This window comes from Lactuca virosa, chromosome 9 (assembly GCF_052849685.1).
Source record: "Lactuca virosa cultivar CGN04683 chromosome 9, Lactuca_virosa_CGN04683_v6, whole genome shotgun sequence".
Lineage (NCBI taxonomy): Eukaryota > Viridiplantae > Streptophyta > Magnoliopsida > Asterales > Asteraceae > Lactuca > Lactuca virosa.
The window spans coordinates 24,416,514-24,429,503 of record NC_136434.1 but is presented as its reverse complement, the minus strand read 5'-3'; the positions used below and the strand labels follow the sequence as shown (position 1 = coordinate 24,429,503).

At 39.7% G+C, this 12,990-nt stretch overlaps 1 long non-coding RNA gene across 1 annotated transcript; it reads right to left on the bottom strand.

The window, feature by feature from the left end:
• Positions 1–8,632: 8,632 nt before the first annotated feature.
• On the bottom strand, positions 8,633–9,537 carry LOC145138020 (uncharacterized). The gene is made up of 2 exons (XR_013721301.1): positions 9,165–9,537; positions 8,633–9,050 (listed from the first exon to the last, which is right to left on the bottom strand). It is a non-coding gene; the product is annotated as an uncharacterized LOC145138020 (long non-coding RNA).
• Between the last annotated feature and the right edge of the window lie 3,453 nt (positions 9,538–12,990).

The window sequence follows — 12,990 nt, the reverse complement described above, 5'->3', positions numbered from 1 at the left end:
CTAGATTTCCAATCCCAACTTATCTCTCCAATTTTTACTTTGTCCCTGATTTTGCAAATTTTCTTTCGTTCCAGTTTATATAATTCAGGAAAGTCAGCTTTAAGTTTTGTATTACCACACCATTTATCATGCCAAAACAGAGTTTTATCACCCGCCCCAACGTTGTTCTTGATTATCTCAGTAATGTTTATCCCCTTCTTAGTTAGAACCTCTTTGACAGTGTATGCCTTTTTGGCCATATACTCTGAAGGTTTGTTGGATAAATTGTGGATACCTTTGATGACTCTAATCCACAACTCGTTTTCTCCCTTCTTTAGTCGCCACCACCACTTAACTATCAAATATAAGTTACATGCCCGCAACGATCCCAAACTGTCACAACTAGCATTTTTAGCTAGGAAATTCTCATGTACTCAAAATTTTATCATTAATGTACTCAAAATTCTCATGTACTCAAAAGTTTATTGTTACTCTGTCGGATTTTATATCATTTCATGTATTGTATGCCTTATGTAGGCAAATTTTCATGTACTTAAAAGTTCATCATTAATGAAAACGGCTATATATTTTTTCATGATGTTGTTATCTGTTATGTGTTCTATTACTATTATTACATTTTGATTTTATGCACTCACTTGCTTATACATAACCAAATCACTGACACTATTCTGTAATCGAGAAATCGTGAAACTAAAATACACTGGATACTCAACATCTTTTCGTTCCATGACAGAAAGATGCCTCGAAGACCGATCCGCAGAGACCGCAACGCAACACCACCACCACCGCCTCCACCAGAAATGAACTCAGCTACATATCAAGCAGCAGTTTCAGCTGCAGTTACCACAACACTGGCTCATATTCACCATGGGAACAACGGTGGAGGTAATGGGTAAGGGGTCGAAAGCTAAAACCATAGGGTGAACCAAGCACCTACCAGAACCTGTACCTACAAATACTTCACGAACGCCAAGCCTCGAACCTTCAACGGGACGGGAGGCGTGATAACTCTGAAAAGGTGGTTAGAAAAAGTGGAGTCGGTATTCGAAATCTGCGGATGTCCCGAGGAGTGAAGTTTACGGCTTGGACATTCGTCGATCAAGCTCTCTCTTGGTGGAATGGTCACGTGGAGGCCATGACACTCCCTGTGGCAAATTCTATGCCATGGGAGGAGCTCAAGGAAATGTTGATGGCCGAGTACTGCCCAAGGGGAGAAATCCAGAAGTTGGAGCAAGAACTGTGGAATCTCATAGTCCAAAACTCTGACATTGATGCATACATCTCAAGGTTCGATGAATTGTCACTCTTGTGTCCAGGAATGATCATGTCTGAAGGGAAAAATATTGAAAGATTCATTTGGGGATTGACCTCTCCAATTCAAGGAAATGTAATCACAGCAAACCCTGGAACGTATGACGGTGCTAAAAGGCTAGCCAAGAAGTTATACGGCCATGGAAACAAGAAGGGTGCCAAAGCAGGAGAAGCTGAAGTTAAAAAGGAAAGTGATAACAAGAAAGGCAAGAACAACAAGCGAAAAGGGGGACAAAAATCAAAGTCATCAAAGAAGCAACAAACAGTAGCAGTCCACGCTGCTACTGCTCAGGTCACCTCAACACCACATGCTCCAGTCTCATCTACACCAACTACTCCCAGACAATACTCAGGGACCCTACCCAAGTGTAGCAAATGCAGTTTTCACCACCATGGAGAATGCAGGGAGATGCATTGCACGAGTTGCAATCGAAAGGGTCATAGCACAAGATACTATAGAACTCAGCCTCAACAGAACCAACAGTCAAACAACAACAACAATCGCAACAACAATAACAACATCAACAATGTTGGGGCCAGTTACACTTGTTATGGGTGTGGAGGAACTGGTCATTTCAAACGCGATTGCCCCAAAGCCAACAACCAGGGGGCAGGAGTATCAGGAAGGGCATTGAAATTGGGTCAGGGTGAAACAGTTCAGGACCCGACAGTTGTTACTGGTACGTTCCTGCTTAACAACACTTATGCATGCATTTTATTCGATAGCGGAGCCGAGCGAAGCTTCGTTAGTAACAAATTCAAACATTTACTAAATCAACACCCCAGAAGCTCAACGAAGCCTTCACGGTGGAAATGGCTAATGTGAAAACCGAAACAACCAAAGATGTTTATGTAGGGTGCACATTAACACTAAACAATCATTCGTTTCAAATAGATTTGATGCCAGTAAATATTAGGAGTTTTGATATGATAATTGGCATGGATTGGTTAAGCCCACATCATGCTGATATTATGTGTCGCGAGAAGGCCGTTCGCCTTCATCTTCCCAATCACGAAACCCTAATAATCAATGGTGATAAACCTAGCGCCAATCTTCGTCTCATCTCGTACATCAAGGCACAAAAGTGCCTGCACAAGAAAAACTATGCTTTCCTCGCTCATATTGTGGATAAAACTAAAGACGAAGTAAACATTAAAGACATCCCGGTGGCATATGACTTCCCGGATGTATTTCCAGAAGACCTTTCGGGAATACCCCCAGAAAGGCAGGTCGAATTCCGAATCGACCTAATACCAGGAGCCACATCAATTGCCAAATCACCCTACAGGTTAGCTCTCGCCGAAATGCAGGAGCTATCCAGTCAACTAAGCGAGTTGTAGAGCAAAGGAATCATCAGACCAAGCTTCTCACCCTGGGGAGCTCCGGTCTTGTTTGTCAAGAAAAAGGATGGATCCTTCAGGATGTGCATCGATTATAGGGAATTGAATAAGCTCACTGTCAAAAACCGATACCCACTCCCTCAGATTGACGATCTATTTGACCAACTTCAGGAGCTAGTTACTTCTCCAAAATAGATCTAAGATCCGGTTAGCATCAACTTCGAGTCCGAGAAGAGGATATTCCAAAAACTGCTTTTCGAACTCGATACGGTCATTACGAATTTGTTGTGATGCCCTTTGGTCTAACAAATGCCCCTGCAACATTTATGGACCTCATGAATCGAGTCTGCCGCCCATTCCTTGAAAATTTCGTGATCGTCTTCATCGACGATATTCTTATATACTCTCAAAGCGAAGAGGAGCATGGTCAACACCTCCGTCAAACCTTGGAAACTCTAAGAGCTAAGCAATTGTATGCAAAACTCTCCAAATGTGAGTTCTGGATTCGCAGTGTAAACTTTTTGGGTCACGTAGTTAGTGAGGAAGGGATTCACGTAGATCCTTCTAAGATCAAGGCCATTGAAGGCTGGGCGATCCCGAAAACACCCACATAAATCCGACAATTCTTGGGTCTTGTAGGCTACTACCGAAGGTTTATCCAGAATTTTTCCAAGATAGCCAAACCTCTCACCACCTTGACACAAAAAGGTGTGTCTTTCAACTAGACGGAAAAGCAAGAAGCTGCCTTCCAAACCCTGAAGCGAGTCCTCTGTAGTGCGCCAGTGCTATCCTTACCGGAGGGAACCGAAGACTTCGTAGTCTACTGCGATGCTTCGAACCAAGGATTAGGTTGTGTCCTCATGCATCATGGAAAGGTGATAGCTTATGTATCCAGACAACTGGAGACGCATGCAGTAAATTACACCACCCATGATCTCGAGTTGGGAGTTGTGGTCTTCGCCCTAAAGATTTGGAGACACTACCTCTACTGTACGAAGTGCACCATTTTCACTGATCACAAAAGCCTCCAGCACATTCTAAACCAAAAGGAGCTGAACATGAGGCAACGAAGGTGGGTTGAGCTGCTGAATGATTACGAATGCGAAATCAAGTACCACCCAGGCAAGGCTAACGTGGTAACTGATGCCCTGAGCAGGAAAGAATACTCAGGTCATCGGGTGAAGACATTATCAATAACCATCCACTCCCACCTAACCTCACAGATCAAGGAAGCCCAATCAGATGCACTGAAGCCGGAGAACGCCACAAATGAAGCACTGCGTGGGATGGATAAGAACTTTGAAGCCAGGGAGGACGAAACTTACTACTTCATGAATAGAATCTGGGTCCCTAAACTTGGGGGACTCAGAGAGATAGTCATGAACGAGGCTCATAGAACGTGATATTCCGTCCATCCAGGTTAGGACAAGATGTTCCTGGACATTAAGCAACATTATTGGTGGCCAAATATGAAGGCAGAGATCGCCACTTACGTGGGTAAGTGTCTCACTTGTGCCAAGGTGAAAGTGGAGTATCAAAAGCCCTCAGAACTATTACAAGAGCCAATAATACCCGAGTGGAAATGGGAAAGGATTACTATGGACTTCGTAACCAAATTACCTAAGACAACAAAGAGATTGGATGCTTTCCGGGTGATTGTCGATAGGTTAACTAAATCCGCTAATTTCCTGCCAATAAAAGAATAGTACAAGATGGAAAGACTAACCATAATCTATATCAAAGAGATCGTGAGACTTCATGGAGTGCCAATATCTATTATCTCGGATCGTGATAGTAGATTTACTTCATGGTTTTGGCAGTCACTTCAGAAGGCTATAGGAACGCAACTAGACATGAGCACTGCCTATCACCCTCAAACCGATGGCCAAAGCGAGCGAACCATCCAGACACTCGAGGACATGCTCTGAGCCTGTGTGATCGATTTTGGCAAGTCATGGGATACCCACTTTCCCTTGATTGAATTCTCGTACAACAACTATCACACGAGTATAGGGGTTGCTCCTTTTGAGGCCCTATATGGCCGCAAATGCAGATCGCCTCTCTGTTGGGCTGAGGTGGGTGACACCCAGCTGGCAAGAGGGAAATCGCTAAGCAACACCCTTACAGGACCAGAAATCATTCGAGAAACTACAGAGAAGATAATCCAAATCAAAGCCCGACTCCAAGCGTCGCGTGACCGACAAAAGAGTTATGCTTACAAACGACGAAAACCTATGGAATTCGAAGTCGGAGATCGGGTACTATTAAGGGTCTCTCCCTGGAAAGGGATGATCCGTTTTGGGAAACGAGGAAAACTAAATCCGCGATATATTGGGTCGTTCGAAATTCTTGCCCGAATTGGTCCAGTGGCTTATAAGCTGCAGCTACCTGCGGAGCTCAGCAACGTACACCCTGTGTTCCACGTCTCGAACTTGAAAAAGTGCTTAGCAGATGAAACTCTTGTCATTCCTCTGGAAAAGACCGAAATAAACGAGAATCTCCTGTTCGTCGAAGAACCGGTCGAGATAATGGATAGGGAAGTGAAGTGTAGGAAACAGAGTTGCATTCCGATTGTGAAGGTTCGATGGAACGCTAAGCGTGGACCGAAATTCACATGGGAACGCGAAGACCATATGAAGCAGAAGTACCCTCACCTATTGTAACAACGTGATTTTTCAAAACAATTTTTCATTTTTAAATCATACTTTCAATCACACGATAATCATAAAACATAATGTATTCACTGTGTCATAACAAAATATGTCCCAGAATCTCAATAACATAAACTCCGTAAGTGTGTACGAATCATGTCGGTGCCCTCCCGCGATCCTCGCTAGTACCTGAAACACATATCATAACAACTGTAAGCATAAATGCTTAGTGAGTTCCCTAAAATACCACATACCACACATACACCTTTCCAGGCCATAGCTCTGTAGGATCTTCCGATCCATGTGTCTCAGAGACTTCCGTCCCAAATCCTGGTAGACCTTCCGGTCCTACCCGTATCGACCTTTCGGTCCGTAACCACTTGACCTTCCGGTCCATATCATCTTGACCTTCCGGTCCATATCATCTTGACCTTCCGGTCCTTATCGTACATAACATACATAACACATACATATCACTTAACAACATACAGCTCATACATCTCATAGCATATAAGACCTTCCGGTCACACATAGGTACACTTCCAGGTACAGTATAGTGAGAAGACTCACCTCAATGAAGCCGGATAAACTCTCGTGCTCAACGTCCCGACTTAGCCTCCTCCTATTATTCAAATAGCATCCCCGATCAATATTCTCTCATGATCTCATCTCTACAGATTGGGTAGAAGGCCATTCTACCCTTCCCTGAACTCTCCTGAATCAGTCTTGACCAGAACCCTAAAGTCAACAAAAGTCAACGGTCAAACTTTGACCCGACTCGTCAAGTGCACAAGGGCGACTCGGTGAGTCCATGCGGGTCCTCTGAATCCTTTCAGCCTCTCTTCGCTCGTCGAGTCATCCTTCCACTCGACGGGTTACACCTGTCATGAATCGCGGGGCAACCCCGACTCGACTTGTCGAGTCCACTTATGGACTCGGCGAGTTGCTCCCATAACAACTCTCAAATGACCTTCTGAGGTCAGATCTGCTTCTCTAAATTATAGATCTGGCCTTCAAGTGCTCAATGGTCATGTAAAGGTGCAACCTTTACGTGCATGCTACCCACATCAAGACATAAATGGAGAAATAGCCCTAAAAATGGCAACCTAGTCTCCAATCCTCCATGAACAAGCTTAAAGCAGAATGGGAAAGGTTCTCTGGACCTCTATGGGTCCAGATCTGAGGTCTAACCCAGCAAGGGACCAAAACATCAACCTTCCAAGCCTTAAAAGGTTTATAGAAAACCCTAAATCATAGATCTTAACCCAAAACAGAAGGGAAGTTCGATTTGATACCTCAATAGTGTAGATCTGAACTTGAAAACCCTGGATCCACAGCTCCCTTGACCTCCTCTTGTTGGAAACTACTTCTCTTTTTCTAAAACACACAAGAAATGGTGAATTAGCCTTCCTCTTGCACCACAAACGTTCTCTCTCTCTCTAGGGTTTCTCAGGGGTGAAGTGGCCGCAATGGAGGCTATAAAGGCCTTTAAATAGGGCACAGGCCCCAAGAATTAGGGTTTCACTTAACAGCGCAGACTCGCCGAGTCCACGCATCGACTCGTCGAGTCCTTCATTAAATCAGACCAGAAATGCGCGATCCCACTCGGCGAGTCTGAGCGCCTACTCGCGGAGTCCCTCTCTAAAATTTAATATAAATACTTAAAATAAGATACCTGGGAATCCGGATGTTACACCTATTCTCTCGTTCGTGATCCTACCTTTCAAAAGAATTTCGGGACGAAATTCCCTCTAACGGGGGGATGATGTCACAACTAGCATTTTTAGCTAGGAAATTATGTGTTCATGTAAACATCAACTATTGTAAGACTTGTACTCTAAGCGAATATCATACACTATGCTCAATTAAAATCATCCATTTGAATCAAAACTCCTGAGTGATGTTCCAAAACCTAATGTAATACATCTCATATACTTAAAATCATCCATTTGAATCAAAACTCCTGAGTCAATGTATGGTTAACATATTGACCTGGTCAGTCCAACTCGGTCTGACTTGAACACTACTAAAAATAAAATCTCCCCAGCTCCGAGTGACGTACAAAGTGATCATAAATTATGTCATTTTGTGAACCTCATGACTCGCATCCTCGACTCCGCTACGTGCACATGTGGGCTCGGTTCATTGCTTAATATACACTAAAGCCTTTAAAGGCTTAAGATGAGAATAGCCTTGCAAACTCTCTTTTAGTTCTCCCACTCGTCTCGCCTATACAGGACAAAGAAAAAATGTCAACTATTAATTTCTGATAAATTTTCAACACCATCATACGCGGCCACGTAAAAATCGGCCAACTCGGCCGAGTACTTACCGAGTTACTCAAACTCGGCTCTATACCGATGTGAGTTTTAGCTACTTTTCCAAACAACTCTGATTTCAATTCAACTCAATTCAAATCGTATATGTTCAGAGCAATTCAGATCGGCTCAACCTTTGAAAACCGGGTCTAGACCGGATTTTTAATCGTGATTAATAACACTAATTAACTCGGTCACCAGACTTTGCTATGTACTCGCCGAGTTACTTGGACTCGGCTCTATAACGAGGCGGGTTTTAGCTACTCGGCCAAATAACTCTGATTTCATTTAAAATCGGACCTGTTTAGACCAACTCATACAAGTTCAACTTTTGAAAACCGGGTCTAGACAAAATTTTTAGCCATGATTAATAACACTAGTTAACTCGGTCACCAAAGGACTAAGCCAACTTAACGATACCTTCTTTACCTGGATCTTACTATATAAGAGTTGAGGATAACACAAGTATCATCCCATCAACGATATGGGTTGGCCTTATAGGGATGACAACGTTGAGGGTTAAGGTTGCCTATTATATAGGAGCTGAGAATGGCGAGGGTTTCATGCCAACAACGATGTGGGACGGATTTATAAGGCTGCAAAATAAAAATAAGACAAAACTGAAAGATTTGTCCATGTGGTATTCAAAAAACTTTGGATAGGGTCCAAAAAGTTTCCAACTTGCATTGAAGATCCAAAATCAAAGTTTTTCTGTGTTTTTGGTCCATAATACACTTGAAAAGTCGATTTTATCCTTTTCATTTTTTTATATTTTTTTTATTTATTTTGGTATTTAAATAATTAAAAATAAAAAATAAAAAATAAATCTCACCCACCTCCTCTCCTTCGTACCCCAGTTTCTCTCTCCCTTTTTTTTACTCTCTTTCCCATCTTCTTCTTCATCACACATCACATGTAAATCAAAAATCACAAAAATATGAACAAAAAACCCAGAACCTGCAACAACCTTCTTCTTCAATGAGTTTATTATTCATCGAAATGTATAAATAATTGTAGAAGCAAAAGCCAACAAAACAAATCAAATTTATTTGCAATTATGCCTAAAACACTTAAAATTAGAACACCAAAATTCCTCCTAATTGAGTGTATTGTAATCCGAAAATTTACAGTGGAGACACCAAAGTCATTAAGAGTCGATTTCTTGATACAAGATTGGATTTTTCAGAACAGCCACATAGAATATTTTTCTAATCAAAACAGGAAGAATAAGGTGAAGGTGTTACAATCACAAGTTGAGGCAGTTCCCGGATGGACCTCAAGTCAAAGTGCATCCCAACACAAACTCTTCAAGCTCTTGATAACCACAAACCGAGCAGCAGTAGCCAAATGATAAAATCTCGCTAAATCCATGTTTAAAAACCATTGTAGAAAACCTGTGATGTCCGGAATTTTTTGACTTAGTGGGTTTCTTCCATGAGTAGGCAAAAAACACAAAATCAGTGATGAACACGAATCGTAGAAAATGATCAACACGATGATGAACAAGAATTGCAGAAAATCAAAATAAAAATTCTAAACCAACCTAGAAATTTGCAGAAGACACAAAATCTAAATCTGGATTAAAACCCTAAAATATACTGGCGACTGAGGGAAAGAGATGAGTAGGCCGCCACAATTTAGAACGTTTCAAGCTTTTGGATTTGTTACCAGATTCAACGTTGTCGACTTCGTTAAGGTTAAGGCAGGTTTCAAGCTCCAAGACGTAAATTCACTGGTTCAGGAAGGAGGGGGAATGGAGGCGATGAGAGGTAAAATACTCACCGACGAGAAGGGGTGGCGACCATTAGGGCTTCTCGACGGGGAAGGTGGGTGAGAGACACGGAGATGAACTGAAAGTCGACGTCTTTTTGATGAAGAGGGAAAGATCACGAGAAAGAAATATAGGGTGGGGTGGGGTTTGAAGGCCCGTTTTCTTTCTTTTTTTTTCTTTTGTTTTTTTTTTTAATTATAAAACAATTAAAACAAATAAAGAAAATATAAAAAAAAATAATAATAATAAAGGCAAAATAGTTTTTTCAAATATTCAATGACCAAAACCATAGAAAATTCTTGATTTTATACCTTCCATACAAGTTCAAAACTTTTTGGATCTCATCCAAAGTTTTTTCCAAATTACAAGAACTAATTTTACAGTTTTGTCTAAAAATAATTGTCTCGAACAAGAATCCATCCCAATTAACAATGTTGAGGCATAAAGCATTTACCTTCCAACAAACATGCACAAATGCTTTAAACCTCAAAGTTCATGTACAAATGTTTTAAACCTCAAAGTATGTATTTTAATGACTATGCTACTTATGTTTATACTCTGATATGTTTATATAACTTTTTAAACATATAATTTTTAAAATACTAAATAAATTTTTAAGCTAATAATTTGTTAAATGCTAAGCATGTATGTTTTAACAAATCATATTGAAAAACTTCACGTGTCAAATTCTATCACACAAGTATGTCAAGGTCTATCATATAGGTATAAGTGTCACACCCCCAAACCAGAACGGCGGAAACGTTCGGGGGCGGAGGACGTCATGTATAGTATCACAACAATGCATGATAGTAAACAAGAAACAGCATCATCCATTGCATTAATAATATAATTTTAATACAAGTGTGTTCTGAAGTTTATAAGACACCAAAAATGAATAATCAAAATAAAGACGAGTCTTGAAAGCTCCGTCTTCTCAAAACCTGGTCATCGGTACCTGTCTACTGGCGACCTGAGAATACAAGTTATTTTGAAAGGATAGATCAACATTAAAGCTGGTGAGTTCATAAGTATTTTAGTGTCATTGTTTGTATAAGTTTGAAGAATGTTCTTGTAAATGTTTATGTAAAAGTTTGTAAGTATTTGATGTAAATGTTTGTAAACTTCCTAGAAAATCCTATATTTTCTACTAAAGCAGTCTTCTACCAAGACCCAACTGTTCTTTATGTTTGTTCTTTTGTAAAAGTGAGTATTTTCTCAAAGTATGACTATCATTACCAAAATATAGTTTTCATTACCGTTTATGTGAGAAGATCACAATGTGAATGAAATGGGAAAAAAATAAAGATGTACTGTAGTTTTATCTAGGTAACTACCAATGTACTAACTACCTTAAACTTGTTAGTTTAATTAAGGTAAAATGTGATATGATTGTAACCATACTTGATCGACTAGTATAACACGATGTTTGAGACGTCGAAATGATATGACATTCGTCACTCGTAGACATGCAGGTCCCACTGTAGCTAGCAGCAAGGTGTAGGAGGGTCAGTCCCGTATAGATCTATACACAAATTCACGCTCTCCATACAGGAGATTCTGGGTACAAAACGTGACGCAACAGTATATTGCCGAACCATGAAGTAGTATCTCATATTATTGTTATAGTATTCTTGTATTTATATAGTAGGTTCTAGTGTAGTGTATGTTCTCTCTGTCTAGTATGTACTATGTTCTCTAGTGTATAGTGTGTAGTATGTATTGTTTCTCGTTATAGTATGTACTGTTTCTCTTTATAGTGAGTATTGTCTCTCGTTATAGTATGCTCTATCTGTTTCTCTATATAGTATGTTTGAACTGACTCATGTATGAACTGACTCTTGTATGTTTCATTGTTCTAGAAATATTATTAGTGACTTCCTAAACTATACCTATTATAGTTTACCATCAATGTTGTTTGTATGAATGAACATGTTTGTATACCTTTGTTGCCCAAAGGTATTGAACTAATAGAAGAAATTTTTATATCTATATACATACACATAATATATAACTAAGGTTCAAACGACCTTCAGACAAATAACTGATACCCTAAGTTCACAACCAAACAAGGAACAGGAAATAAGGCGAGTTATCAGTCCTAAGTCCTTTCAATCCTACTCATATAACTATATCTATATAGACATGATTTTGACAAAGTATAAGTTTTAAAAGAGTTTGATAGAAAGTATTTAACATGTAAAAGAGTTTATAAAACGATTTGAAGCAGTTTGTTTGATAACACAGTTGAAATGTAAGAATTCCACTTGTTTGATAGTTATTAATCGCATGTGATTTATATAATAACTATAATAGTTCTACTTGTATTCCCCCCTATAAAAGCATTTAAAATTATTTAAAAGATAAGTTAAGGGGTATGAACTCACCTGCAGTGAGTGATACAAATGTAAGATCGATTGTAGGATGCTAAGTGTCAAGTGAAGACGTGAGCACAACGGATCCTAATAAGCATATAATGACACATATATGTATATAATTAGTGTTTATACAACTAATCATGTAAGGAAAACACCCTAAGACTTAGGAAACACTTAGATTGAAGTGTTAGAAGTACAAAGGGTTGCATCTAAGGGGTGAATAGCCACACAATGGTGTTTACGGCCAAGTGTTCACGACCCTATGTATTTACGGCCAAGTGTTCACGACCCTATGTGTTCACGACTGTAAACTCATGAAGTATTGTGCCAAAGAGTGATTTAAAGTCCTTTCAAGCATCAAGGAAGTGTTCTAGGTTCAATGCTTAGATTTAGGGAGTTTATGGCCAACAGATGCACCTTTAACAAGGGTTTACGGCCAAGGGAGATGCTCTTGGCTGTAAACTCCTATTGTTCTTGGGAAATGGATGTTTTCAAGGTGCAAATCAAGGGTTTCTACTAGATAACAAGTATGGGAAGAGGATACTTACAATATGGAAGCAAAAAGAGTTGATTTCGGCCCAAAACACTAGTGTGTGTTCTTGGTGATCTTGAAGATCAAACCCAAAAGATGAAGTTAATGGATGAAATCAAAGGGTGATACTAGATAATGAGATGTATCAACAAAACAAAGGATGAAACACTTACATTTTTGAAGATAAAAATGAAGATCCTTATGATACTTGAGAGAGAAATCAAGTTCTTGAGGTTGAAATGGTGAATAATGAGGAATAAGGAAGGAATATCATGTTTATGGCATGAGTTTACGGCCACCTTGAGTTTACGGCCGTAAACTCATATGATGTGGTCGTAAACTCCACATGATTAAGTTTATGGCTTGCTTGGTGCACAATGGACTCAAGCAGATACTTCCTAACACCCGATCCTTGGATGTACTATGCTTAAAACACTCAAACAGACCCTAAACAATGCTAAAAGATAGCATAAATAAGTCTGACTTTGATTGAGTTGCAATGTGGTACAAGATAGAATTTTCGGTTTGTCACAATAAGCAAACCAAATAATTCAACTAATTAAAATATATATGCTTGCAAATCTTGGAAACGTTAATTAAGGTATAAATATCATCACAAATCAACAAAATTTTAAAATCATGATATAAAAAATTTAATTAACTTATAATTTTAACTTATGATTTTGACATA